This window comes from Sturnira hondurensis, unplaced genomic scaffold (assembly GCF_014824575.4).
Source record: "Sturnira hondurensis isolate 20B ecotype Veracruz unplaced genomic scaffold, ASM1482457v3 Scaffold0012488, whole genome shotgun sequence".
NCBI lineage: Eukaryota > Metazoa > Chordata > Mammalia > Chiroptera > Phyllostomidae > Sturnira > Sturnira hondurensis.
Window position 1 is genome coordinate 203,484 of NW_028085119.1, and position 26,654 is coordinate 230,137.

The window sequence follows — 26,654 nt, forward strand, 5'->3', positions numbered from 1 at the left end:
AGAGTGAGCAAGGATGACACCGAGCCTCCTGTTCGGGCTGTTCCCCCCAAGGAAGGAGGGATACGCCTTTGCCTGTGTCCCAACTGATTAACAGATAGCAGCGTCCCGAATCTCTCCTCCTTCCTGGTGTCTGGGGGTTTCTATGTGTTTTTTCAAAACCCTTTGGTAACCAAACTGGAGTGTGCTTTCAGCATGTGCTTCAGGAAAGCCCTGGAAATAAGTTTGTGACTAGATCACTGGATAAGGAAAGCCAAAACTTTCAATCAGAGCAAATACCTGAGGTGGGTAGTGATTAGAGTTGATATCCTTCCTAGTATCCTGCATGGAGCTTCAAATACAAAAGAGTCTAGGTAATTATGACTCACTGGGACTAGGGAGCTATAATTCTCGGAGGCGGAGATGGTTTTATGGGTGCAAACATATGTCAAAAGTCATCAAGCCGCAGGCAAACTGTCAATAGGTGCTGCTAATTATATTGATGATACATCAATACATTCATTTAAAAAATTAGAGTCACAGAGGCTCCCTCCACCCATCAAGAGAGACAGACCACCAGGACCCGGAGAGCTGCATCTGCGCAACCGCACGTCTCAGCGGGCTCTTCACATTTCCAGGAATTACTTCATTTTTTTACATCTCATGTTCTTTTAATCTGAAGTGTGGTAGTTACGCCTTTTCTCAGACATCGTCATATTCAGGACTGAGCCACGGAGACCTTAAAAGCCACCTCCCCGGGGCTGAGGCCCGCTTCATGCCTCTACTCGGACCTTCTCCTTTCCCGGGCCTGGGTAAGACTGTATGCAAACTCCCCCCTCAGCATCTCCGTCTGGATATCTGTTGAACATCCCAAACCCTAGGTCCCAGGCAGAATTCCGAATTTATGTCCTCCCCAAGCTCCCCCCCGCCGCAGCCTTCCCCCCTCTCACAATGCCAACAGTCTGTCCCCCCCGTGCTGTTCTCTAGGCCCCCAAGGGTTGGACTCCTCTCTCACCTCTCACGTCTCACATCAGCCCATGGGAAAATCATGTGGGTTCTCCTAAATTATCCAGATCCTGAACACTTTTCATCACCATCATTTCGACACTTTCTGGATTCTCACAATGGCCACCCACCCAGCCACCCTGCTGCTGCCTCTGCCTGCCTTGCAGTTTGGTCCGCACACAGCAACCTGACCATCTTCGTGTGGCCCAAGTGCAACTGAGGTGCCCCGAGGGCAGAGCCGCTGTGCCCCTCGCCTGGTCTGCTTTCCCACACTCATCTCCCTGCTGTTCCCTACTCTTCGGCCTCAGGGCCTGTGATGAGCTCTTTCCTCTGCCTGTAATATTCTCCCCCAGACACACAGGGCTCACTCACCTCTTCACATCCTTTGAAAGTTTTGCTCAAATATCACATTTTCATAATGTCTTGTCTGTGTACAAAACAGCAACCTTGTCATACGTCCCATCCTCTGCATTATTTTTCTTCGCAGCAATTACCACTTTCTAGCATACTATATAACTGTTACTAATTTATTATGTCTATTGCCTGCCTCTCCCCTTTAGAACTGAAGCTCTCTGAGGGCAAGACTTTTTGTCAGTTTTGTTCACTGACACATTCCTGGCCCACAGAGGAAGACCAACCAGTGTGTGTTGGATGACTAAGTAACTGACCGACCGAATGAATGAATGAATGAATGAGTTGTGGTGTTTAGATACTTTGTCATTTCACCAGCTGGGGTTTGCAAGGCCACACCCACATAAAGGATGGCCGTGCTGCACCGTCCTTATTCTCTCTCTCTCTGACAACAAATGTGTAGACAGAGCAGTCTGAGCTGAAAAGCAGAGAGAAGCACAGGTAAGGACACTAGGCCCCGGCAAGGAAAAAAATCAGTCTAGCCATGTGCAAACAAAAAAAGAAATGAGAAACATGATACAAGTCAAATTATTACTCGATTTATATTTTGAGCAGCTACAAAATGAGAGGCACACTGTTAGGTGCATGAGAGAAAATAAGACATGGTCTTGCCCTTAGAAAGGTGTGGGGAGACACGGGGACAAAGATCACTGCAACAGACTGGTAACTGATGAGGATGCTTTGGGAGAATACAGGAGAAAGACTCATTCTGCTGGGAGGAAGAGGAGGAGGTAACTTCAGGGGTTAGAATGAAGGAATGAGCAGGAGTGTTCTGCAAAGAAGGAATGGGAAGGGCCACTGCATCTGAGGGTTGAGCATTTGCAAGAGGATTATGTCCAGCAAATGTCAAATGTGCTCAGGGAAAGGCAAGGGTATGTGTGTGTGTGTGTGAGAAAGAGAGACAGAGAGATAGAAAATGTGTAAAGGGACAATTTGTGATTTATGACAATTTTGTAATAACCCAGGAAAGAAGGAGGAGGCCCTGAACTACAATGATGGCAGTGGACACCTCACCCCAAAAGAATCTGGGAAGGAACCATATGAACAAGGCATTAGAGAAAGTAGTGTAAAAGGCCAGAGGAGTTAAATACTAACAATGTAGCAAAGAGGAAGAGCGAGGCAGATGTGTTGAGTCATATCACAGGACAATGATTTCCAAGCCTTAGGAGGAAGAGAAACAGGAGTAATCAAAAACCCATGGGTGGAGCTAGTAACAACAAAGGGGACTGGGGAGGGGCATTTGCTCACCCTGGAATACTCTGAGGGAGTATTCCTTTGGGAAATCATACTTAGGGAAAGTTGATAAAATAGACAAAGAATGAGCCATTTTCAAGCCCATCTGACAGGCAGCCCCCCACAGTGCTGGTCTGATGAGAAGGGGTGAGGATACTCTGTGGGGGTCCATCTACCCCTCCTGGTCAGCAGTGAAGGCCCTGGACCTTTTCATCCTTGCTCTCACCCTTCCTCACGTACAAACGAGCAAATGTGCTCACAGACTGACTTTCTTCTATTTCCACTATAAAACAAAAGCCACAGTACTGAACTCACAGTTTATGGAATTTTTCCACCAGTGTTCATCATTTCTCTAGGAGTGTGATCAATTCTATCCACAAGAAGAAAAGAAGAATCTAGCCATATAAAAAAACAAGGAACTGTGGTTTTGGATTTTATTCTCCAAGTATTGGGACAGCTTTCCAAGTGGCAAGTTATACAACATAGATCTCTGTGTCTAAATAGCAGCAAATCTCCGTTGACTAATTTACAACCTTAGGAACAGGATGGCAGGAACCAAACTGTGGCGGGCAGCAGAAACCATATTTTCCACAATAAAGAAAGCAGGAACCACGAACAAACCCCAGCTTATAATTTCTCCCTAAAATTACAGACACACTCCACCCTGTCAAGGCAACCGATGCCCACAAGCTGTCTCCGAGGCTTCACCTAAAATACACCCTTGTCCTGGATGTAGCCATCATGTTCTATAAATACTTTCCCCACTTTTATATTTGTTTCCTGCTCTGATTTGGCTGCCTACGTGTGCCAGTTTAATCCATCTCCAGATGAGCCATCTATCATTTTGATTTATTTTATTTAACACCTAGAAGGTTATTAAGTGCATAAATAATTTTAATGACTAATATGTAAATTGGCACGTTGATGTCTTATGCTGCAAGGAAACTTTCTCAGTGTTCTCAGAGTGTCAGGTGGTGGGCTCAACAGAAAAAGAAAGCCCACAGCCATCCAGGACACTCTTGGGTTCTAGGCTGATTTCTGCCATTAACTCGTTGCACTAGTCACGTAAGTAAAATATAAATTAAAAAATAGGAACTAAAAATCTTCCTACTTAATGGCAATGGATGGAAAGAAACCAAAGAACTGTATATAGTATTTGGATTTTTGCCTTCATTGCTAAGAAAACAAAAAAAAAACGGCACCACCACTGATTAACAAACCTTGCTAATTAATTCTTATTTCTATCCTCAAATTTGTTTGAAGACCAAAGCCCTAAGAACTTCCTCATCATTGCTGAAAATTGAAGAATCTCAGAAAGAAAGGGTGGCAAAATGCATCCATGCAAAGGCAAAATCCTGTTTCTCCTTTCTCCCCTCGCCCAACGGACTCTCTCTGTATTAACGTTCCAGGGTTCACTAGAGACTCATGGATGCAGCAGGATGCATCTGTCTGTCTCAGTAAGGTGACGATCACTAGGGTAAGGCCTTTACCTGCAAAACCCTTTCTGGAAGGCCAGGTGACATTTATGAAATATCAGAGCTGAGGGTTGTTCCCCTTAAAGCTCCCTTCTCTTTATAAAATTCATGTCAGGATTGCAGGTGAGGAGGTACCACTGAAGTAAGCGGTACCTCCATTTCCATGGCGACTGGTCTGCTTACACCCCAGTGGGTTGCAGGCCCCTGGAGGTTGGCATTGTTGGTCACATGACACAAGCAGAGCAAATGAGAAGTGCAGAACACAAAGACAAAATGTCTTATTTTAAGAGTCTCCCATATATTTTTTTTTGTGATAGGTGCTTCACAGATATCTCACTGGCTCCTCTGAATATAACTTTAGTTATAAACTAAAAAATTGGGGCTCAGCGAGATTTGGTAATTCACCCAAGGCCTCTCACAGCTACTGAGGGGCAGAGCCAGATATCAAACCAGGGCTCAGTGACGCCACAGCTCCAATCTGCCAGACCAGGCTGTCACACAAACCCTTGCCGGGTGGTAGGGGCTCGAGTCTTGATGTGGCAGCTAAGACCCTGATGAGGTCTCCAAACATCTGTAAGCAGCTCTTCATTTGCAAAAATGATCTACATGTCCACCTTGAACTGCTAAGCCTCCATCCATCTGAAATGTTTGACTTGACGGATAAACCTCAACTCTCGTCTGTGCATGGTTTGTGGAGTTCACTGCACATCTGGTGTGACTTCAGCTCTCGCCACTCTGCTGTACTGGATGTCTCTGCTCTCCTGCCAAGACCTGCAGGCTACATCTGTGCTACTGGTCACTCTGTAGTTACTCTGTTACAAAACACTCAACCATCCTAATAAAAGGGGATTGAGAAGGCAGAACACTGCCCTCCATTGTGTTCAGCTCCAATCTAGTTCTTGTCCTCACCACCCTCCCTCTTTTCGGCTCTCTCTCTCTCTCTCTCTGAGCAACAGAGAAAGAAATCTCCAGTATTTATCGGGGGTAGCCGGTGCATGCAGAGAAATGGGTAAGCCCGCACTACTGCCAAGCTCAGTGTGTAGGTGTATCACCCAGTCCAGATGGCTCTGCACTATCTGGTTCCCTAGTTTGCGTTCATCACATCTATAATACTTGTTCACAGGCATGTGGTGAAAGCATAATTGTGCATTTTATGGTTATGAATGGCACAGCCTGGCAACTCTCCAATTATTATTTCCATTCGCTGTCATGCATTATCAATCTAATTCCCCATTACACACTATTTTTTCATGCATTCTTCACCCAACAAGGACAAAGAAACGCAAAAGCCCTGTGAATAAGACCACAACTCCAGAAGAACAGGGTGATTTCAATGGAAATTGGGAAGGTAGGTACAGCCTCAAGTTGTGGGGACTAGCCTTCAAGTTGTGGGGGCTGCTCTGAAGTGAAAGTTGTTAAAAGGTTTACACATTAGCACCAACACTTCTGGCCCCAAGGTTGGCAAGCCATTGCTGAGGTAACAGGGCCATACCACAGCGTGAACTAGGAAAGGGTCAGACATGGGAAGACCTAACAGGTGACATGTCACTTTAGACTACTTGGATTTCCAGGTTTCTAAAGATACCTAAATACAGGGTCCGGCACAAATAATGCCCCTATGTTATGCACTGCTAATCTACACCAAAACTTTTATTACAAAGTCATAAGGATGTAATTCTGTAATATAACAATAGCACACTCAAGCACGCCATATGACATTTTAGGTGAAATGTTCAAATTTTCAAATTGCTTTCCACCCACCGTGTGTGAAACAGTCACGTACCCTGCCAACCAGTCAATGGTACCACTTATGCCAGACGCTGTACATCTGTGTTGGATTGTGACATGAAAGTTTCCCTCAGCACTTCACTTACTCCAGCAGGGTCTACTGTGTGCCCACCATGAGCAGAGGTTCAATATTGAGTGAACAGAACGCATGCAGTAACCATGAATGGGCAAGTAACTGCTACTAAGGTAGGAGCAATGCGGAGCACATGGAGGGAGCCAGAGTTTGGGGAAAAAGGTGTACATGCACAGATGTGCTTGACCGTGGACAACTAGGTTCTTACTGTGATGCATCACGGGGCAATTGGAGCTCCAAGTTTAAAACAAAGCCCCAAACCACCACACACAAAATATCCGGCTTCCTAACAAGCTAGAGATCCTGCACACCGCATTTCTGAATTAGCGTTAGGGTCTGTTTGAACATTTGCAGAGGGCCACTTACTCAGTTCACATGCAGGCTGCCAACTCATTGTTTCTTGATTATTTGGTAGTAGTAAGCCCACTGAACTAAACGGGAGCCCACAATCCTTCCGACAATCATGGCATTTATCCTTAGCAGTAATTTCTATCATCAAAGAGAACATTATTTCTCTTTTAGGAGAAAATACCTAATTTCAACTGATACAATTAAGAATTGGACACACACATAAGCATGAATGCAAGTTATTAAACAGCAGAAAGAGCTCTGATCTTCTTTTGAGAAAGGTATAATGGCAGATGTTTTTAGAATAACGCTATAGTGGTGGAAGAGACTGCCTCAAATGTAAGGATGTGCCTCGATTACTCCTTATAAGAGAAAGACACACTGATCCCACGGGTCAATGGGAGGGTGGCAGCTGATAGATTTAGGGAACCAAAAGGAAACTCCAGTGGAGAGAATTTTTAATAAGCCAGAGTCACGCTGATTGAGAAGACTTCTCACAGAAGAGCAGTAAAACCGGCAGGCCTCGGTGCGCAATGGGAACCCCGAGGCCCGGAAGTCCAGGAGCTGTTGGACCAGCTCTCGAGATCAAATGGCCTAGGAGAAATAAGCATCAGAATGAAACCACTACCAAAGATCAGTCTGATGATGGCTGGAATGAACACCACAAGGTAAAACACTCAAATCTCACTCTTCCCCAACAGGTTTGGTTCCTAGTCACCTCCTTCCCCAGATTCTTTCAGTCTTCAAGTTTGCTTAAGATAGGAAAAGTTCTAGAACTTCTATATCCAACAAAACTGATAGAATGATCCCTTCCCTCCCTTTTCTCACTGTAGCTCCTGCCTTTTAGGAAACCCCCAATGCCTTCTTTTATTCCTTTAATTCCACTGTCAGAGAGTGAGGAACAGCAAAGAATCAGAAAGCAACAAGGGGAGCGAAAGCATAACCAGTGTCCTAGGAGGTCACAGGGGAACATGGGCCTGAGGCACCTACTGCTCCTGTCCAGGGAGGGTAGTTCCTCTTTTCTCCTCCCTTTGCTCCAGAAGAATACAGTTTTTAGGATTTAGGTCAAATAATCATTAGGTTTGTACTGTGTGGTTTCTCTTCCAAGAGGTCTTAAGAACTCAGAAATTGGTTTTAATTGAGATGCTAGAATTTTCTTTGTTTTTTAATTATTACTATTTTTTAAACTCTCATCCAAGGATATGTTCATTTAGAGGGGGGGTGGAGGAGAAACAATGATGTAAGAGAGAAGCAACAATCAGCCGCCTCTCATAGGCACCCCAACTGGGGATCAAACCACAACCTTTGGTGTGCGGGATGAAGCTCCAGCCAACTGAGCCACCTGGCCAGGGCAGAGATGCTGGGGTTTTCCACAATTAATACACCAAACAGAGAATTTCTGCCTCAAGTTTTATTGACACCTGAGGTGCTATCCAAAATACAAAAGTTACAGATCAAAGTCATAAATGAATCCAAACTTACACACTGTGGTACTATGCAGAAGTGGTTTAAAATAACTCCATCAGCTATTTCTCTGCTAGTGTGTCTATTTCTCATTTTGGAATATTTAAATGGAAATTCTCCATAAGCTATACTGTTCCTTTAAAAAACTATTTACATATGCAAAATATCTAAGGATGAAGCTTTAAATGTGAAAATGCCCCATCATCTTTTCATTCAGTTTGTCAGACTAAATGTAACTCAAAACAGATAATTATGTAGCATGTCAGCAGAACTGTATTTTTACACATACACACACACGTAGAAGCATCAATAATGTGACCACAAGTGATATATTTATGCAGTAAAGTTAGTAAAGATCTTCCATGGAGGAGGTCTCACTGTACCCTGAACTTTCAAAAAGAGACAGGCACCCCAAAAGGTCCCTCAACACCAAAGTCCCCGGATCTGCAGCTCATCACTGCCTTTCCCATCACAAACCATCCGCACTTTTTAAAAAAAATCAACCTATCAGGGTTGACTCAAGAGCCCTTCCTTTTACCTCTGGTGTATGCATACACCATTCCACAGAGCTTTTTCCACGTTCTAGAACCCAAGCAAGGACTCACCCTTGGCTTTGCCTTTGACCCCAGACAGCAGTTGGGCTGTTATGATGAAATGGAGCACTGCACACATCTGGGATGCAGTTCTCATGGATTATGAAATCAGCAGCTCACTAAACCTCAAGGGGTCTCAGTTTCCCCAACAACAAGATCATGCTAATGGTAGGAGCCACCTGCCAGGCTATCAGGGGACTTGGCAACAATGTCTGCAAACTACACAAAGGCCCTGGGCCATAAATAACAAGTCTTATTAATAAAATTAGTTCAAGATGAGAGCCAAAAAAGATTACAGCAATAGCGGAGGCAGATCATCCCCTGTCAGAACAAAAGACGGTCAGGAGACTTTCTGATCCTCATTTCCGCTACCACAGTTCCCCTTTCATACAGAAGAGTTTTGGGTCGTTGTTTTATTTTTCTAAAAGGTTACTTCTACCCACACAACTTTATACATCAAGTGTGACTTCATTTCACTTTATCTGGAGGCAACATTCTAGTCATTGATCAGACGATGTAGTGTTGATTCAAAGCATGTCCAACTATTGCTCCCATTAACTGTGCTGTTCGACCTGGCAGCACCAAATGGATTCTAACCAACTGCATCAGGATCCTCCTTCCTGTTGTGCCTGAAGGAAACCCAAATCTCATTTGTACCAGAATGGGTCCCCCAGCCAATCGAAGTGGCTCATCCCCGGACACTCCAAACTGCAAGAGACAAGTGACAATTTGAGGATCCAAACCAGATTTCTGCTAATCTGGAGGTCTGCTCTTCTGGTCCTGCCCAAATCAGACTCCAAAGAAATGGGGTGAAATTTTATGAATGAACTTGAAGCAATTTGAAGGCTAGAAACAAAACAATTAAACCCCCACGCCTGCCCCCAAACCTTACTGTATTGCACATTTTAAAGACAGGACCCAGTTGTCTGAGTGCAAGCGACAGATTTTTGCATCCACCTCCTGAGGTACTTTCCTCGGGGGTCAGGGGTGGCTTCCCTGGGTGAAGTCAGAAGTTGGCTCCTGGCTCGGGGGTGCTTTCCTACAAGTCACAGTCATGCTTTTGGAAAGGAGGCTTATGGATGGTGAGGTGGAAGGGGATATGAGCAGTTGTTCAAAACTCAATCAGGTAAGTGCAGATCAAGTCAGCCATGCCAAGTGTCTAAACACAGCTAAGGCAATTCCAAAACTGACTAAGCTGTTCAACTCGAACGACTGGGATTTAGAAATGTGCCTGTCTTATGGGGTTCTGAGAATGCCTTCAATCAAAAGCAGGGAGAATTCACACTGAAAGAAGCCAGAGTAGTAGCAGCAGCAGCAGCAGCCTCTGTTGGGATGTTCCATTCACAGGGGAGAGAGAGCTTCGTCCATTCATGGTGGGGTCAGGGAGTCCTCTCCTGCACTGGATGGCCTTTCTCAGTGAGATGAGCTTCCGGGGGTACCGGCATGGCTGCATCTTTCAGAATGAGTATGTCTGCTAAGTAGCCACAGCCAGAGCTATTATTAGCAAAGCCATCCCTTGGAAATTCCGCAGAATTTGCCTGAATCTACGGAGCAGTTACTCTGCTAACAAGGCATGGGGGAAAGACACCGAGTTACCGGTTACACGCCGGCAGCCCACACAGCTTTCAAAGTGCAGGGCTGGTTAACCTTCTCTAATATAACGTGTACCAACATCTGGGCAGCTGCCTGCAACACAGAAGCCTTGCGTGGGGTCATTTTTAAAGGACCACGTACTAAAGGGGGTTTCCTCCTCTCCTCCCCCCCTTCCTTTCTGCATCTAACTTGCTGCAGCCATTTGGAAGGTAAAGAGCAGTCCATTTCGGCAGTGCCCGGCAGCCGGCGATCTCCGCCTGTCTCCGGCCACCCTTGCCTGAATCGCTCCCTTTTACACCCAAAGGGCAGGACTCCCCTGACGTTTCCATAAAAATGGTTTTTAAAAATAACCCCACGCAGTCTGCACACAGCCATGTCCTTTCTTTCTCCCTGGGTAAAGTCAGAGAGTTCGGTGCCAAAGGAACGCGCCTGTGGGAGCGCGGGGCCGCAGAGAGGAGTAGTGTGGGCCGCACGTGGGGTCTGCATCGAGAAATGTCACACCCGCGGCGTTACATGCTCTACGTGCTCCGTTAAGAAGTGTCATGTCCCTTTCACCGGCCCGGCATTTGAAAAAGGACACACAAGTGCTGCATAGTCAATCGCTCCCTGCGATAGCGGCCAGAAAACAAAGACACATTCATTACCTTTTATGTGTTGCGCGTCTCAGGCAGCCGAGGAACTTCTGGTTTGCAGCCGCGGATCCACGGAAACCGGCGTCCCATCCGCCCGGGGCTCGCAGGCCCGTGGCCTACCCCGAGGCATCCACGCCCCGCGCCGCTGCCTCCTCCTCCGCCGCACCCGAGCCTCCGGCTGGCCCGCTGCCCCCGCCCTACCGCCCCCGCCCCGAGGCCGGCCCTCGGTCAGCCCATCGCCCGCTCGCTCCTCTCCCGCCGAGCCTCGCCTCGCGCCAGGGCGCCCGCCGCTGGCCCGCCCCTCGCCCGCCGCGCCCGGCCACCGCAGGCTGCGGGCGCCCTCCGCCCCTCGGTCCGCGCCACGCCCCCGCGCACGGTGCGCGCTCCCCGGCAAGGCCGGCACGGGGCTGCCCGGCACTTTGCAGAGTGGCCTGGAGGGGACACAATGGGCACCCCTGCCCATGCTCCGCCCGCAGGGCCCGTAGAGCGGGGATCCTCAGTGGCTCCGAGCCGACCACGCACATGCAGTCGGGACAAAGTTAGATCCCGAAGCAGCCTGCGGGCCTGGGGAGACTGTGCGGGAGGGTGGGAGGACAGGAGGGGAACCTGAAACGAGGGTCCGCCTGCCCCCGACACACGGNCGCGCTCCCCGGCAAGGCCGGCACGGGGCTGCCGGGCACTTTGCAGAGTGGCCTGGAAGGGACACAATGGGCACCCCTGCCCACGCTCCGCCCGCAGGGCCCGTAGAGCGGGGACCCTCAGTGGCTCCGAGCCGACCACGCACATGCAGTCGGGACAAAGTTAGATCCCGAAGCAGCCTGCGGGCCTGGGGAGACTGTGCGGGAGGGTGGGAGGACAGGAGGGGAACCTGAAACGAGGGTCCGCCTGCCCCCGACACACGGACACACACAGAACCTACCCTGCGAGCCGGGAAAGAGGCTACTCTGGATGGCCTTGGCTGAAGGTGTAGCTCCCTCCAGCTAGTCTAGTTTTCTTGAATTTGAATTTTAATCTCCCCTCAACTCTTTGGGAATGGAAGTTCCTGTGAGATGACCCAAGCACGGGGCTATTGTCAGGGATTTGCAACAATTGCTGGGGAAAGGAGACTTCCATTTCCAGAGACCCTGGAGGAGGAAAACCTGACCAGTGCTCCATCCAAAAAAACAGAAACAAATTCAGAGAATATCCCTACCAAGAACAATAACTCAATTCACATGGCATGTCTAAATGCTCATTGCTTCAGGAGCTCAATTTGTCCTAGACACATTTTTTTCCCCCATAAATTGTCAAAACACAGTTGATAAAATAAAGAGCAAAGCAGACAGGGGCACCTGTCAAGCTAGTGTGGAAGAGCTAGCTTGTCTCGGGGGTAAAATCTTTCTCTAGAGCTCACTCATCACTGAATTTTCCAGCGTCCATCTGTCCATCATCCACCCGCTCTTCAGGGACAGACTGGTTCTCCTCTCACCGCAGCGGAAGGAGAGAGGCCCTGGTAGACCCAGAACCAGTATTTCCAGGGCGCAAGCAGGAGTGAAAACTTATACACTTTGTAATGGAAAGAAAGCTCGCAGCCCCATCTTCCAATGGGTCTTTGCACAACACACCCATTGTGCTCTTCTCTAAATATCTCCGAAGACAAATTTGGAGAGTCTGAGATGTCTCACAGGCAATAAAGGGAAACTCTGAACGCGGTTAGTGTTGGAGGAAAAGTTGAACACGCACGTCGGGACCACCCGTCTCTGAGCTGTCTTGATCATGCTGGTGACTCCTCATGACTTGGAACTGAGTCTGGGGAAGCCGCTCTGAACGGGACGTGCCCGTGCGTCCGGAGGATGGTTCTATTTGTTCTATGGCTAAGACCAGTTCTTTCCGAATGCAATCGAAACCCATCTCCTCCTGTCCTGAGACCCCCAGGGGAGTGTTCTTTCTTTGGATATAGTCTGTTTCCAGTGCTGACTTGCTGTAACTGCTGCACTTAGTAGGGGGTAATTGAGGAAACGTTCAAATCTGCCATTTTTCCTTCAGATAAGTAGTTCCCATCCTTAGGATTCCATCCACCCACGGCTTTTACCACCATGGCCATTGGAATTTTCCGTATGTCCTAAACGGAGCCTGCCCGACCAGAAGTCCAGGTTCCCTATCTCACTAGGCAGCACCCGTCCAACCCCCACACGCCAGAAACAGGAATAAAGGGTCTTTTATCGCCTTCCATTCACTCATTCCTCACATTCAGGTCATCCCCAGGCATTCCTATTAAAAAACTCTGAAAAGTTCCTTAAGAGCAGCCCCTTGTCTGACTTGTTCCACCAGTGCCTGGTTCTGCTCAGTCTGTATAGACACATAACCCCTCCCCAGCCTTGCCGGTGCGCACTGCCTCAGGGTGTCTCCAGTGGTAGCCTCCTGACTGGGCTCCATCCAGTCTTGTCTCTGAAACACACTCTCCTCGCCAGCGGCAGTGACTCTCCTAAAACTCAGATCTGATCATAGAACTTTTTTGCTTAAACCTCTCAAGAGCTTCCCTGGCTCTTAGAAATGAAGTCCACACTTCTTCAGAAGGCTGGAATGGCCTGAGCACCAAGCCCTCCTTATTCAACCAGCCTTATCTTTTGCCACCTGACCACTCCCCCCCCCCAAGGGCCCCCACCTCCATACTCTTCTTCCAGGTCCCTGTATTCCAGGTTCTCACTCATCTCCTTGTTATCCAGCAACCAGTAACTTTAGGAACAACTCAGATCATGTCACTGCACAACAGCTAGCCACTGCCAACAGCTTCTCCTCTTGAAGCATCCCTCCATCTTCAACACATGTTAATCTCTCTGTCCCTCTGTGCTTGCTATACAGGCCACCTTTCTGCCCTTGAGCGACTGTTTTCTTTTCTTTGCTCTTCTTCTTCTTCCCGGTGGCCTGAATGCTCTTCCACCCTCACAACCCCCCTCTCTATACAGCTGGCTCCTTCAGGGTTTGCCTCAAAGGCTGCCTCTTAGATAACCCTCCCTGATCAACACAAGGGAAAAGGCCTAGCCCAGGTATTCTTCGTATCATTATCCTGTTTGTTTGTTTCTGAACACTTAGTCACAATGGGTATACACAGCCCCATGATCAGGGCCCAGATGGATTTCGGACTGCCTGCCTCAGCCGCCTGCTAGCTATCCAACCTTGGGCAGGTTTCTTTGCACCTCACTTTTCTCATCTATGAAATGGGGATAGGAATACTGCTTACCGAATAGGGCTGACATGAGAGTGAATAGATCAAAATGTGAAGCACTTAGAACAGGCCCTGGAGATATACACATAAGCCTGGTGAGGGCCTTTACGTATTGTAGTCTCACTGTTTCCCTACAAGACCTGGGCTAGCACATGGCACTTTACCTGCTAAGCCTTTTTGTGTTTGGTGCCCCAGTAGAGAAGGAATGAAAATTTAGGGAAGATAGCCCTGGTCAGTGTGGCTCTGTTGGTTGGAGTGTCATTCCAGAAACTGAAAGTTTGAAGGTTCATTTCCTGATCCAGGCACATACCCAGCTTGTGGGTTTGATACCCAGACTGGGAGGGTGGTGACTAATCAATCGATGTTTTTCTTTCTCTCCCTTCCTCTCTAAAAGCAATGAAAAAAAATTTTTCCTTGAGTGAGGATTTAAAAAAAATTACGAAAGACAAACCTTATTTGTAGAATTTAAGTACTAAGAGAAACAGGCCATGGTAAAACTTGATGAATGAGATAAAATTCAAAATGTATCAAGAAGTTAATGAAAGTAAGGAGAAAATGTATCCTCTACATCACCAGTGTGATTTTTAGAGATGATGGGTGACAAGCTTTGCCAGTCAGAACTTCCTAACGGTCTACTTTCCAAAGAGCAGCCAGGGCCACCTTGGAGAATGCAGGCAGTTCTGAGCAAAGGCCTAAAAAATCAAAGGACCTTTGCAAAGTGTTGTTTCATCCGCCCACTCTAACGGGCGGTTGGGATGAAAGAAGATAGTGTTTCCATTTTCAGTTCCAGTTTGATACTTTTTGAGGAGTGTAACTGAAAAAAGAAACACTGGCAGGCTGGTTTCTGGACATTTGCCTTTGTGTTTTGCTTTCACTGCTGCAGACCTTTCAGAAAGAAAGAGAAATACTTTCCCTGTGCCCTTGCAGAGGGCAAGTCGGATGGGAGACCTGAATACCAGGGGCTTCCCTTGCCTCTCTCACACAGAGTTAGGGAGCTTTGTTTTGAAAAGAGTTGAACTCCCGAAGAGAGGAGAGGGGCTCTGATGCTTGGAAATCTGGGGTATAAAAGGGGATGGGGAAAGGCCATAGCACCCCTGGAAGAAGGAAAGGGGTCACATCTGTCTACATGCCTCAGGAGGGCACCCGTGGACACTGGGGCGGGGGGCGGGCACTAAATTTTAAGAGGTGTGTCTTAGGCAAAGGGTCTTGGGGTAGGGCCAGTAGGAATGGGGTCTCTGGCTTTAAAATGGAACTCAAGTTCTCGGATACTGACCATCTCAGGGGCAATTAATCTGGGTTGATGATAAGAGACCCTTTTCCTCACAGGAAAAGAGATACAAGGTGAACTTGAAGGAGAGGAAAGAGTGAATTCCGGCCTCTTGTTGAGTGAAGATATAATCAGACTTAACTGGGTTTAGAGAAGTGCTGTATTTTGTCATGTATAATGTGCATTCCTTTGCCCAAATTTTTGAGAGAAAAGGATGCACATTATATGTGCATAATACTAATTTCATATCTATATAAATGTTTTTAATTCTTTTATTTATACCCATGCATTAAAAACATAACTCTAGAAAGTAATAATGATATCTGTGGGGGCAACTTTGCCCACAAAGTCCCCCCGACTGCCACGGATGAAAGTGAAACTACCATGACATGATCTGCTTGGGGAAGAGAGGTGGCCAATTCCTCAGAGGGGAAGGGCCAAGAGTCCCTTGCTCAAGGGGCTTTTATTGGGTTCTTTTGCACAAGAATATGGGTAAGGATCAAAGAATAGATAGCATTCAAAGAACTATGAGGGCTTATTCTCAGTCAGGGTCAGATAGCTAAAGAGCCACAAAACTTTGAGGAACCAACATCTTGCTTGGACCCTTATTTAAATGTGAGCATTCTAAACAAAGCGGGTTTCACAAGATTTTACATATTCTTTCTTAGGCCTGATCACCCGGGGAACCCGCCCTTTCCCGCACAGGGCTGCACCACCTTTTCCGTCAAAGGTTTTTAGGCTTAAGGGGACTGGAGCCAGGAAGTGCTTCTCCCTGAGGACATGGGGACTCAGGCTATGTCAGAATAGCCAGGGGGCTGAGGGTTTATCTCTCCCTCTTTGTTCCAGCCCCCGCCCTGAGTCCTCCCATGATGGCCTCCCAAGTGATGGTATCTGGCTTAGGTTGCCCCTCTCTCTGAGGGGTCATACCCATCATCTACTATCGACCATGCTTTGGGGGCAGGGGAGTAAGCTGAGGCAGCATTGGCTACGAGAGACAAGCTTTGTCTCCTAAGTGGCTCACATTCCAGAGGTCACTCACTGAGTCTTAGCCATGGGAGGCAGTTACAACAATCCTGAAATCAGGCAGAGCAGTTCCCAACAGATATCCATATGCAAAACACTACCTTGGAATACGATAATCAGTTTTGTTTCTAAATATAAGTAAGCAAGTAATTGAACTAAACATTAAAATGAAAGATTCCCCCCCCCCCCCGAAAGTTTGGGCCAAAAACACGGGCACAAGGTATACAGGCAAGATACGGTAAGTTAATGCGATGCTTTTCCATTTTCACAGTTGCCTAGCAGAACGTGTACCCTCCACACGAAACAAAAAGTGCCAGGTTCTCAACTCTGAGATCCAGAGTCACAGCTTCCCTGACAGGCTCTGGGCAAGACACAGGGCAATTAAGGGGAGATTCCTCAGCTAGAATCTTCACCAGGGACACTTTTGTGGGAGAAGATAAAAAACTCTCCACTATGCCTTTGCTTACCTGCCTGGCTGAGGACAGAGGACAGGTGTCAGAGTTGGGGGGGGGGGGTCTGAGTGTGAGCTGCATAACCCCTTCTTAGGGGCCAGTGACATCGGACAGCCCGGGACCCCTGCTCTGAAGGCCTGGTGTGACCCTGTGTCTCTCCCCTTTTTAGTATTCATTTCTTCACCTTTAAAATGGGCCTGATGATAATGTCTCTCTTCAGCCTTCTGAAGACTGGATTCAACACTGATTATTTCCAAAACCATACAACTGAGAACAATGGAAAGCTAGCTACTATTTGAGTACATAATCTGCACCAGGTACTGAGAGCTTTCCAAACACTGGCGCATTGGATCAGCACAAGATGCCCAGTGAGGTGGAGACTATTCCTGTCTCTGTCTACAGATGTGGAACCTAGGATTTGAAAAGGCAAGCAACATGCTGAGACAACTCTGTCAGCCCAGAGTCGTTGCTTTGAGACCCTGAGGACACCCTTGCATGCTTGCACCGCCACACAGTATACAACTGAAATATACAGGCCATCACGGTGAGGATGGCCATGAATGTACTTTATACACAGCTATTAAGTATAGATTGAATGAAGCCCAGTTAGGGTTGGGGGGGCACCTGGGAGGGGACAGCAAGCTACATTGTTACACCAGTTCCTAACCTGCACCATATGAGCAAAGGTTTACATCCAATATCCTGTCTTTCTGAAGACAGGCATCTTTTTCTTCCATATTGCACCCAGTTTCAAGGATAGAGGCCTGACTCCATTCAGTGGGGAGGAGGCACAGGGAGAGGTTGTACAACCCATCTCAGGCCCTACAGATGAGAAGTAGGCAACAGCCCACTCTCACACTCAGGCAGGCCGACTCCAGAGGCCGCGTTGTTAATCCTCGCTCATCTTCTCTTCCAATTGCCCAGTATCTGGAGGCCTCGCATCCCTCGCAGTGCCTAGCACAGTGCCTAGCAGCTGGAACTCAATACTTACTATTTCTTTATTGGCCCTTTGCCTCATCATGAAAAAGAGCTATGACAGAAATATTTGTGAAACTGAATGAAAAAACTTTTCAGAAAATATTCCTTTTCCAGTGGTAACTTCCAAGAGTGTGAAGTTTTACGTGCAGGTGACAGCAGTCAATCAGCTTCTCAGGGAAGTGGCAGGGCTGTGTTAAAATGGTGAGTCAGCGTGGGAGGAACAGCCCCAGGACTCAGCAGACACTGCCCCTGTGCCGGAGGGAGAATACACGTCAGCCTCTCGCAGGCGCAGGCAAGATGGGGCTGGAAGCTGTCATGGAGTGATGTGATGATTTCCCCTGCCACCAAGTACAAGTCACACCTACCCCTGAATTGTAATGGCATAGAATTCATTATAACCCACGTCATAAACAAGGTGAGCTCAGTGTTGCGCATTTGTAGGGTTCTGACTTCACCAAATGGGAAGCTGGCTGGGCTATTTGTTGAGATGGGGACTGGACACACAAGTCTAGGACTCACAAAGAGCTACTGGGGGGGGGGGTGTAGATTTCAAATTCGGGATATGTTGAGTGGCAGTCCGCTCCCAAATATGCAAAGTGGCATATTGGTTATTTTGAATTAAAGTTACTTAAAAAGCAGCTGGTACACAAGGTGCACTGACCCTCCTCTGTCCCGGAGAGCAGGAAATAAATCTTCCCTGTGAAAGGTGCCCTGCCTGCAGCAGCGGAAAAGAGACACACCCGTATCACTAGAGAGAGAATTCAGGGCAGAGAAGCCTGCAGAGCAAACCTTGTTACCTTCCACTAATTTGCTATGCCAAGCCCAAATTCTAAATATTTTACTAATTAAGCACCCAAACCTAAGTTACTTTGTCCTGTCAAAAGCCCACAAATTTATTGTTTCTTTGCATGAAAAGTATAAAAGTTTTTGCTTTGGTCACTTTCTTTAGGTGCCCATTTGTATGGGACCGCCTCAGACATGTATGTAGTTACATTGGACATTCTCCTATACACTGTCTCATGGTCATGTAATTCTTAGACCTGCCTGAAGGACCTAGAAGGGTAGAGGAAAATTTCTCCCTCCCCAACACTACACACGGAGGGCACCTAACCTACAGAAATTGATGGGATTGTCTAGAAGAGATGCTCTAGGGAGAAAGGACGTCTTGGAACATAACTCTAAGACAGTGGTTCTCAGACCTAAGTCCGTGCCTGGAAGGCTGTCAAAACAAACTCCGGGCCTCACCCTCTTGTGCCTGCCAAGTTCCTGATTTGTACATTGCTCTGGGTTAGGAGTGTAAGAATTTTCATTTCTAACAGTTTGGTGATGTTGCTGCTGGTAATTCATGAGCACCACATTCCACCACTCAGGTCTTCACTCCGCTCAGAGCCCTCCAGCCTCCCTGCCTCCCGCTCAGGCTTGCTCCAGCCCCAGGGCCTTTGCCCTGCCCTGGATGTCAGCAGGACTCAAGCCTGGCCTTTTGGAGGTCTCTGATCCAATCTTACCTTACTAACGAGATCTTTTCTGACCATCTTTCTTTCTTTTTAAAAATGTTTTTCATTAGAGAGGAATGGAGCTGTTTTATTTCTTTTTCAGAGATGTCACTGAATTTTTTAAAATGCCCCAAATTACTGGGACCTATGATCATTCCTCTTAAAAAACTGCAAGTTCCCCAGCTGCCCTTCGGCTGCTGTCCTCGCCCTAATCCCTCCCCTGTGTTATTTGTCTCTATTGTCCTTACCATCTTCTACCAGACTACATAACTACATTTTAGTTATGCGTTTGTTTGTTATTAGTCCCTCCCTGGAGAGCAGGGATTTGTATCTGTTTTGTTTACCGCTGACTCTCCTGAATCTAGATCCGTCCCTCGCACATACCGAACATTAAATATTCATTCAAAGAACAAATAAAATGAATGAACAAACATCCTCACACGTAGAAGAATTTAATTCTGATGGAAACCCTTCCTAACTGGTGACCCCCATCTCAAAAATAAAACATGACCATGTTGCCCCATTCTGAAAAAATTCTCTTCTTGCACCTGGGGTACACACTCAAAGCTCCTTGGCAGGTGTTTGTTAGTAGACACTGGGTAGGGCAGGGACATGACAGGGAATAGACTCAGTATGGTCCTCAGCCTCCTCCTGCTCTCGACCCGGTTATAAACAGGGCCCTCCTGCCCGTCCGGCCTCACCACTCACGGGCCTGCTGGCACCTCACCCCCCAGCCAGTGAGAAACTCCTGCAAGTTCTTGTTGCTTCTTCCTTCTGCTCATACTCTACCTCTGGGCAGAAGGCCTTCCTCTGCACCCACCCCCCTTCCCCTGGCCAACTCCCCTCACGTTCCATACTCATCCTCCTGGCCACCCCTCTCTGGAAGTCTAAAATAGCCCACACATCTCTGTCCCCGTAGCGCTTTATTATAACCATTTCTGCACATGTCTGTATTCCTTACTCTATTGGGGGTCTCTCATGGGCAAAAATCAGGGCAATGCTTTGCTTATTTTTATTTGAGGAATTTTATTTTCTTCCAAAGCCCTCAAAATTTGTTAATCTGTACAAAGTGTATTTAATTTCACTTTACCGCTTTTTTGGGGCCAAACACTATGTTAATTACCCAATCGAATTTTATAATTAAATCCATCCAGTTAATAAAAACAAAAAAAAAAACAGGAAAAGCATCTGTGATGGAGGAGAACAGCATCTGACCCATGTTTATATGCAATTTCATATAATTGCCTTAATAAAGACAGCCTAAATTATAGTCAGTCTGAAACTGTCAGCAGGCTCTGCCCCTCCTAAATGAACAGGAGTCGCTGCAATGCTGCCGTGCAAACATCAAAGCTCAGTTTGGGGAATCACTCCAATATGTTCCGAAGCTTCCTAAGGGCTCCTTGAGGTCTAGCAAAAGCACTTAATGATCCAGCAGGTGTCATTTCTGTCTGGAGATGGATGCCCCTTTCATCTCTCCTTATAGTCCCTACTCAGTAATCTCTAAAGTATGTTTGCTTTGGGAAATCAAAGGTGCTTTCTTTGTTTTTAATTCTTTAAACTTCTGTCACGTGGTCTTGGGATGATCTTCCCAGGTTTCTTCCTGTCTCACCCCCTTTTTCACTCTCTCGGAACTTCTAAACAAGGCAAATTCACACTATTGTTGGAAGTTGAGCCTAAGTAGGGGCCTGGACACCTCAGGACCATTTTAGTCCTGTGTTTTCAGTAGAAGAGGGGATATGCCATGGAGAGAAAGGAAACTATCTTTAGAATGTTCAAGGAAAGCCTCGTGTACTCTCTACAAAGGACATTTGCCCTTGGAAATGGCTATGACCTGAATTGCTATCAGTTGATGATGATGATACGATGATGATGATACTATTATTTACTGAGTGCTGCCAGGCATATCAGGCACATTATTGGTAATCCCTGCAGCAACATCACACAGTCGGGACTATAGTCATGTGCTGGGTAACAACATTTTGCTCAGTGATGGAGGTATATTGTAGCCCAGGTTTATAGTAGGCTACACCATCTAAATTTGTGTAAGTGCACTCAGTGATATTTGCATAATGATAAAATCATCTAGGGATGCATTTATTAGAATGTATTCCTCTCAATACGTAAAACATGACTGCACTAATTTCCATTGTATAGATCTGGAAATTGAGGTCCAGATACATTAAGTAACTTCCCAAAGTCCAAACCCAGAAAGAGACAGATCTGAATCCGAGTCAGAGCTCAAGGTCCCCAAAATATGTTCTTCACCTGAAGCTTAACTTTGAGCAAAAGCAGAAACCAGTCATTCCAGAGCTCACATCAAGAAGAACCTCAGAACTGGTTTCTGGTGGAGATGGGGCTCAAGGGACCAAAGGTAGTACTACTCATCTAGGTGACATTTTCTGCTGATTGCTGCCTTCAGCCACCATGGTCATCAAAATCATTCCCACCCAAGCTGAGCTCAGCAGACACATGGAGGTGTTCTCCTGCAAGGCCACGTCCAATGACAGGGCATCCCTGAGTCATGGCTGGCCCCCATTTGCCAGCCTGGCATAATCCTTGGCTGTACTTGTACAACTGTTATTTGAGGATTGTTGTTTTTAATTTTCACCAGAATGCTCACGGTTAGCAAAGCCAAACCCCTGATTCTCCTCCTCTTCCCTGAAGGGCATTGAAAGGGTTAATATGATCTTCCTTATCTAGACCTTCCTTATCCACCCACACAACACGATGAAGGTGGGGTTATGATTCACTTTCCTGCCCCAAAGTGCCAAGAAAGTAAACTTAATGGTTAAGAGTTTATGCCCGGGTTTGAGTCACAAGGCAGCTACCTACTAGTTGTGTAGCCACAGGCTAATGAGTTCTAATCCTCTCAGTCTCATTTTCTGACTCATGAGGTTGCCGTGAGGATTGCATTGCATAACATATATGGAGTTTGGGGCACAGAGTATGTGTTTAATAAAACATATGCTATTAATATCCTTATTTGCATTATCTGCACCAACTAATGACACAAAATCTGGCAACTTGGCCTATAATCAATACCCTATTGCCCACTAAATCAGATGTTGATTCTTAGTTTGAGCCCTATACCTACATGCTGTGAGTTTTAATGAGACCCAGATGAGTTAACTACTATAAATGAATAATAAGAAATATCCTCGTCCTGAATAATTGTGTCCTGAATTCCAGCCCTTTCCTGCATTCACCCTCTCCTTGTAGAATGTTCACCCTGCTCATCCGTGATTACCCTCAGAGTGGATCAAGTCCATTTAAGTAGCCACTGGGGAATGTTGTTTGCTTTAAAAGGATGCCCCCTAGGAATGACAACCAGTCACAGCATGTGCTAAAGGGTCACTCCATCTTGTCATCACATGCATGGTGTAGCATATCTACCACCCGCATGTCAATTTCTGGTCAGATGCTTGTAGCCCTAGACCACTCAGCAAGTCAGCAATGACACTGATGAAGTCAGAGCCCCAAAGTTTCATTCCATTTATTATGAGTCTGAATTAACTTTTTCTCTAAGAAAAGATCTGTAGAGGGACATGGAAAATGAGCCTGACTTTCATAAGGTTGTCCGATCTCCAGTTCAGTGGGAACCCCAGGGTGTGCTCTAGGTTAGACGGAACGAATTAGGACAAAGCAGGTTCGGGTACAGACAGTGCTGCAGAGCTGTGGTTCTCTTCGCTGTCCATCTGGCACTCTGAGGGGTGAAGGCTTGTGTGAGTACCTCCTCTGGACAGATGAGGAGATGGACACTGGGGAGTTCCTGGCCTGCCCAAGGGCCCCCAATGAATTGTGGGGGCATTCAGAATTAGAATAGATGGCTTCTCACACTCAGCCAGGAGCACGGCTCACCAGTATCTGGCACCCACCAGTATCTGCACCAGCATCGAGTTGTTGCTAGACCAAATTTTATTACACTCCTAAGTTGGAGGTAGTGAGTTCCTCCTAATACAGACATATATAATTGCTTTTAAACTTTTGATGTCCTTCTTTAAGAAAGTATTTTAAATAACAGAATAGGATACGCATTCAGAAAAGTATAGAAAATATATTAGACTACTGGATAACTACCATTAAGACTGAACATTTTGCCTTGTTTGCTTTAGACTGCTTTTCTTATTTTTTTCAGACATAATTGGCATATAAGTCAATTATGTGTAAGTTTCAGGTGCATAATGTGTTGATGGGATACATTTATATACCACAATATGATTATCACCCTAACACCTCTATTGAGTCACATAATTGTTATTTTTTTGTGGTGAGAACAACGAAGATCTGGTCTCTTAGCGACTTGGAAAGTTCATAACAGCGCGTCATTGACTAGAGCCACTATTTGTGCGTTACGTCATATAAACGTCTATCGGCTGCAGTCTGTCCCCTTTCACAGCGTCTCTCCAGTTCTCCCACCTCACACCTTTCTGGTCTGTTTTTATGAGGCTAATCTTTTTCAAATTCCATGTATAAGTGATATCACCCACCATTTGTCTTTCTCTGTTTGATTTGTTTCATTTATCTGTTCTCACACTAGGAAACAAGTTACTTCTAAGTTTTCACAATTACAATCAGAGTCTTTGCTTTATGGTTTCCTCTGCCTGGCAGGCCCACCTCCCAGTTACTCATTCATTCAACGATATTCTCATAACACCCGCTTAATTCGCTGCTTTATTCCTTCAGGGTTTTATTCAATTGTCACTGGAACTGCCAGATAAAATATAGGGTATCCAGTTAAATTTGAATTTCAGATAAACAATGAGTAGTACAAGAGCATCCCAAATATTATATGGAACATGCTTACACTTAAAGTCACTGATTACCTGAAATTAAAATTAAAGTGGGTGTCTTGTATTTTTATGCATTAAATCTATCAACTCTTGTCACTTTCTCAATAGGCTGTCCCTTGTCTATCCTACTGATGTGTTTAACCCTCTTCTGTCTGTTTTATTTTTGTTTATAGCCATAATTACCAATTTACCTGCCATATATTTTTATTTATCTTGCTTATTTTCTGTTATCTTCCTCTAGAAAGTAAGCTCCTAGAAGGTTGTATTTCATTTTTACCCTTGCTATATAGTAATACTTGGAAGAGTATTTGAGACATACTATGTGCTTAATAAGTATTTGATGAATGAATGACTACATGCTGGAAGAATGCAAAGATTATGCTAGTATATGAATCCCCAGTACACGTATGAGAATCTCCAAGTGTTCTAGAATAAACACTTGGAAATGAAGTTTTTTGGTAGATGTGTATATTTACTAGGTGTTGACAGTTTATTGTTCAAAGTGATTAAACTGATTTCTGTTCCCATTAGCAATCTATGAAAGTTCCCATTTCCCCATATCCAGTGTCATTCTTTGCCTTTGAAAATGTAGTAATTTTAATTTTGTAACAATGGTTGAAACCAGCATGAAAAATATAAGATACCCAACAGTGAGTTACAACTAGTGAATTCATAATAACAAGTAATTGTTTATCCAAAAGGTGTCAGATGTTCTTGGGTGCTTATTTAAAAGATGGGTTAAACTTCACACTGGTCAGAATGGCCATCACAAACAAAGCACAGACAACAAGTGCTGGAGAGGTTGTGGGGAAAAGGGGACCCTAGTTCACTGTTGGTGGGATTGCAGACTGGTATAGCCACTGTGGAAAACAGTATGGGATTTTCTCAGAAAACTAAAAATGGATCTGTCTTTGACCCAGCAATTCCACTGCTAGGATTATAGAATCCTGAAACACCAATCCAAAAGAACCTATGCACCCAAAGTTCATAGCAGCACAATTTACAATAGCCAAGTGCTGGAAGCAACCTAGGTGCCTGTCGGTAAATGAATGGATCCAATGATACATTCATTGGATGATACATTTACACGATGGAATTCTATGTGGCAGAAAGAAAAAAGGAGCTCCTACCCTTGTGACAGCATGGATGGAACAGGAAAGCATTATGCTAAGCGAAATAAGCCAAGTGATGAAAGACAAATACCATATGATCTCACTTTTAACAGGAATCTAATGAAACAAACAAACAAGCAAAATATAACCAAAGACACTGAAATTAAGAACAGGCTGACAGTGACCAGAGGGGAGAGGGAAAGGAATTTCAGGGGAAGAGAGGAAGGGTTTGAAGGAACTAGTGTAAAGGACACATGGACAATAGCAAGGGGAGATGGGAGGGAGGTGGGGAGGGCAAGGGGGGTGGGCTGGGATGGGGGTAAATGGCATAAAACTACTTGAACAATGATTAAAATAAAAGATGGGTTAATTATTACAGATGTCCAAATAATCTTAAGTATGGTTTCTCTTGTGTAAGAAAACAAAAATTTCATAAACCCATCACTATCACAGTGACATGGTAAAGGCCATTCTACAAATTTTGAAGAAATGCCACCTGATTATCACTATTTTTCAACTAAAAAGGAGGAAGTCTTGGCTCAAGGCCATAAAATAAAAACACACATAAAATTGCATGGCACACTGTTTAAGATAAGATTCAGAATCATCAGAAATATGAAACTCATATTAAAAGAGAAATTTAATAAAATCCTTTGGTATACAAATGGTCAGTCTCTTCAAGGTCCAAAAAATGAACATTAGCTATATAAAAAGAGCTGTGCCATCAAAGGATGCAACAATGTGACACATTCAAATGTTCTTAATACATTCTGGAATAGTCATGAAATAGGTCATGTGGTCTTTGCAAAGATGGCCACTGTCCTTTCCTTCCCCCAGTATCCGGGATCCTGGTCATCGTATGAGTGGGAAGTGATACCCGGAGGTGGAGTCTATTATCCTTCCTCCTGAATCTGGATCTGGCTTCTGACTTGCCTTAGGCAATGAAATGCAGGCAAAGTGACAATATTTAAAATTTGGGCAAAAGGGGGTAGAATAGGGATGGAAAGAAAGCTTGCTTTGGTTGATGGGCACAGGATACAGTGTGTAGGTGGTGTTCTGCTGAGCTGTCCACTTGAACCTGAATGGTTTTGTGAACCAATGTCACCCAATAAGTTCAACTAAAAAATAAATTAATTTAAAAAAATTTACTCCTAAAAGCTTCTTCATACTTCTACTTTATCTACGTAGCTGTCATATGAGGAAGCCTGGGCTAGCCTGCTGGGAGACACAAGACCAAATGGATCAAAGCTGAGTCAGTTTATTTATTGTCCCAGGTGAGGCCCAAAAGAGGTGACAGAGCCCAGCAAGATCAGCAAAATTTCCTGCTTGACTTCCAGCTGGCCACAGATGCATGAGGAAGGCCAGATGCTCTGCTAAACCAGGCCGAAATTGCTGACAGACACAATCATGACCTGAACAAATGCTTTTAAGCCACTGAATTTTGTGATGATTTGTTACACAGCAATGGTTAACTGATACACAGGCTTTACAGAAAGTGGAGCTATACATTTCTCTAGTTTCTTCTCTTTTGATCTATTTGTGCTGATAAAATTGAATATATTTTGATTTGCTGATCATTTTTTACACACAATCTGTGAGTGCTTTATTGAGCACAGTGCCAACTGGAACTGATAAACAGCCGTGTGCACAACTGGGCAGCCTCGGTGACAGACACCAGCGGCACTGCACCCTCTACCCCATGCGCAGACCAGCAGCCCTGGCCGCATTCACCAAGAACACGGC

At 45.7% G+C, this 26,654-nt stretch overlaps 1 protein-coding gene across 4 annotated transcripts in view; it reads right to left on the reverse strand.

The window, feature by feature from the left end:
- FRMD4A (FERM domain containing 4A) overlaps window positions 1-26,654 on the reverse strand; it is a 283,383-nt gene that overhangs the window by 198,989 nt on the left and 57,740 nt on the right. Inside the window, exon 1 of one of the 4 annotated variants that reach the window (XM_037060729.1) lies at window positions 10,604-10,768. The exons of the other annotated variants lie outside the window; for them this stretch is intronic. The gene's annotated coding sequence lies outside the window, so the exon portion shown is untranslated. Of the gene's footprint in view, window positions 1-10,603; window positions 10,769-26,654 lie in introns of those variants that run through there. 4 annotated transcript variants of the gene reach the window in all.